Here is a 3,749-nt window from a genome sequence, read left to right on the forward strand (position 1 = left end):
CACAGCAGGCTACAAAGTCAACACACAAAAATCGATTGGAAAAAAATCTATTGGATTCTTGTATATAAAAGAAGAATATTCAGGAAAAGTATTAAAAGAATGATACCATTTATAACAACCACCCAAATATATAAAATACTTAGGAATAAATCTAACCAGAGAAACATAAGACTAATAGAGTGGGCGGGGGGAGTATAAAGGACTTCTTTAAGAAACTTAAATAAATGGGAAAATGTCCCAAGTTCATGGTTAAGAAGACTTACTATTGTAAAAATATCAATATACCAAAAAATACATTGAGTCCGTTCTGACTCACAGTGACCCTGTATTACTGAAACACGGTGAATTCAATGCAATTCTGATCCAAGTCCCAGTATAATTCTTCAAAGAAGTGGAAAAACTAATAAAACACTTCGTATGGAAAGGAGAGAAACTCAGGATGGAGAAAACACTGCTAAAAGTTAAAGTTGGCACTCAGCGCAGCCATGGCCCATGGTCCCGAGAAGCATCTTGAGCGCGTAGCTGCTCCAAAGCATTGGATGCTGGACAGACTCACTGGTGTGTTTGCTCCTCGGCCATCCACTGGTCCCCACAAGCTGAGAATGTCTCCCGCTGATCATTTTTTAATAAATAGATTTAAGTATGCTCTGACAGGAGACAAAGTTAAAAAAATGTTTGACATGCAGTGGTTCATGAAGATTGATGGCCTGTAGACAACTGGATATCCTCTTACAGAAGGAAGAGACGAGCCAGTCAGGGTGCAGTACAGCACCAATGAAACATACAACTTTCCTCTAGTTCTTTAACGCTCCCCCCTCCCCACAATCATAACCCGAATTCTACCTTACAAATCCAGCTAGACCAGAGGATGTACACTGCTACAGATAGGAGCTGGAAACACAGGGAATCCAGGACAGATAAAGCCCTCAGGACCAATAATGAGAGTAGTGATAGCAGGAGGGGAAGGGGAAGGTGGGGCTAGAAAGGGGGAACCGATCAAAATGATCTATATATAACCCCCTCCCAAGGGGATGGACAACAGAAAAGTGGGTGAAAGGAGACATCAGTCAGTGTAAGATATGAAAAAACAAATCTATAAATTATCAAGTGTTCATGAGGGAGGGAGGGCGGTGGGGGGGGGGATTGAGCTGATACCAAGGGCTCAAGTAGAAAGAAAATGTTTTGAAAATGATGATGACAACCAATGTACCAATGTGCTTGAACACAAGACGGATGTATGGATTGTGATAAGAGCGTATGAGCCCTCAATAAAATGATTTTTAAAAATTTGATGGCTAGGTCTGAACTGACATAACCTACCCGCTGGTTTTACGGAGGTCATCGGCATGGACGAAACTGGGGAGAATTTCCCTCTGATCTGTGACATCAAGGATCGCTTTGCTGTTGATCGTATTAAACCTGAGGAGATGAAGTACAAGTTGTGCAAAATAAGAAAGATCTTTTGTGGACACACAAAAGCAATCCCTCTCCTGGTGACACATGATGCTCCCACCATGTGCTATCCTGATCCCCTCATCAAGGTGACTGACACCATTCAGATTGATTTGGAGACTGGAAAGATTTCATCAAGTTCAATACTGGTCAGGTGTGTATGGTGACTGAGGGTGCCAACCTGGGAAGAACTGGTGTGATCACCAATATATATAGAGAGATCCTGGCTCTTTAGATATGGTTCATGTGGAAAATGCCAATGGCAATAGGTTTGCTACCTGGCTTTCCAATGTTTCTGTTAGTGGAAAAGGAAACAAACTGTGGATTTCTCTTCCCCGAGGGAAAGGTGTCGGCCTCACCATTGCTGAAGAGAGAGACGAGGGACTGGCTGCCAAACAGAGCAATGGATGAAATGATCTGGGTGGTATAAAGGAAGAGATCTCTAAAGGAATGAATATAGCATATTTAAAAAAAAAAAAAGCTAAAATCAGGCCTCTAACTCCCTAATTTAAAATCCTACTAGACCAATGGTTCTTACAGCTCTTATAACCATCCATACGTGAATTGTATCAAACACCTTTGTACATAGGTTGCCATCATCATTTTCAAAACATTTTCTTTCTGCTCAAGCCCTTGGTATCAGCAACTCTTCACACTGACTTTTAAAAGCACTGGGTCTTATAGGTCATCTATAAAATGTGGTAAGTGTTAAATAGCCTTTGATATCATACACAAACCACATTGAAATGCTTTTTGTTAACTGAAAGACAACAGTTTAGGGACAAGAACCTTTCATTAGATTAACCTGGTTAAGAACGAGAAGCTAAAGTGGACTTTGCTATCTTATCTTCAACCCTTGTAGTAAAACTGGCTGATGAATACACATTGAAATAGGTGAATCTTGCTGTGTTCTATGAGGCAGTGAAGAGATTTCCCTGTATTCAAATATATTAATGTAATCAGTTGTAGAAATCTAAATATAATTAAATCCCCTATAGTTTGTGAGATGGCATTCACCATCTTTGTGAAAAATTGAACATGACCAATCCAACCTATCTTCCAGTCCAGTCATATCTTAGGGAAAAGCAGTGATAACACTTGCTGAACAGAAATGTTTTATCAAAAAATTTTAGTTTGATCATAGGCATTGGACTTGATCTTTTCTTTAATTTAGGGCGGTTCAACCAAAAAATGTTATCAGTCATTCATGATCTGATTTACATTGTGAGATCAGTTTAAATATGATACTTGTTTTAAAAAAGAGTCACAAGACATTCCTACTTTATAGTAAATAAGGCAATGACCAACTCATTAGTAGTTTTCTTGAGATAAGCTATCAAGTCTGCCCTTTCTGCTATTTTCTTAATGAAGATACTTTTGTTCTAGGGATGTACTTCTTGGGAGTCCCTATCAATGTGTTCTTTACTCAGGTGATTGCTTTGTTCTTATTGGCATCTGTAAGTGCAGGTCTTAACTGGTCTTCTGCCCCCAATAAACCAGGCAGGCTTGACCTGTCTTGCATTTGCCTTTCCTTTCCACAGTGTGGCACTGGGCACACTTTTGAACAAAGATCTTCTTGCCCTTGTCAACCTCACTCACTTTGAAATCACTCTTATTGCACCCCCCACACCAGTGACCACTAGAAGCTGGAAGTCCTGCTCTCCTCTTCACAAAGTATTGTGAAATCTCCACAATAGACACCACTCACCTGTCATTTTGTCAGACTGTAGCAGCTTGCATGTTGCAATGATAGAAATGTTGTGTGGTAGTTACATACTGTAATTTCATGTCAACTTGAAGATATATAAAAGTGTAGGGGTGGAGTCTAGCCTGTCAACCAGGTCAAAGCCAGATGGTGACTCCTTGTGGGGGTGGCCTTCTCTTAAGGAGGGTCCTGGGAACCTTCCCCTTTCTCTCTGCCTTCTCTCTTCCTGCTGGTGACCCTGATGGCTGCCAGAGCCACTGCCTTTGGATCCACTTGACTTTGCACCCACCGGCCTGTGATCTTCCTTCAGTCTGCATCATCGCAATTGGCCATATGAGTCTGAAGAGGGACTTATGGACCAATTAGTATGGGGCTTAAGTATTTCATCTGGACTGGGCTGGGATGTTTTCTTGATATATAACTACTTTTTGATCTAAAGCTTTCTCTTCCACATATATGAGAATCACTGAACTTGTTTCTCTAGTCAACTGGCCTAACACGATACGACACCGGGTTTTCATATAATGGCAGGTGAGCAGGTTCTAGGCTAAGAGGACCCTAGGTAAAAAGAATAGGAGGGAGGGTTTACTTC

At 40.9% G+C, this 3,749-nt stretch overlaps 2 pseudogenes; one reads left to right on the forward strand and one right to left on the reverse strand.

The window, feature by feature from the left end:
- Nucleotides 1-485: 485 nt before the first annotated feature.
- LOC101660526 lies at nucleotides 486-1,863 on the forward strand (annotated as a pseudogene).
- Nucleotides 1,864-2,729: 866 nt separating this feature from the next.
- Nucleotides 2,730-3,192, reverse strand: LOC115869496 (annotated as a pseudogene).
- Nucleotides 3,193-3,749: the final 557 nt, after the last annotated feature.

The sequence above is a fragment of the Echinops telfairi genome, unplaced genomic scaffold (genome assembly GCF_000313985.2).
Source record: "Echinops telfairi isolate 266 unplaced genomic scaffold, ASM31398v2 ScPeMD7_29;HRSCAF=101, whole genome shotgun sequence".
Classification (NCBI taxonomy): Eukaryota; Metazoa; Chordata; class Mammalia; order Afrosoricida; family Tenrecidae; genus Echinops; species Echinops telfairi.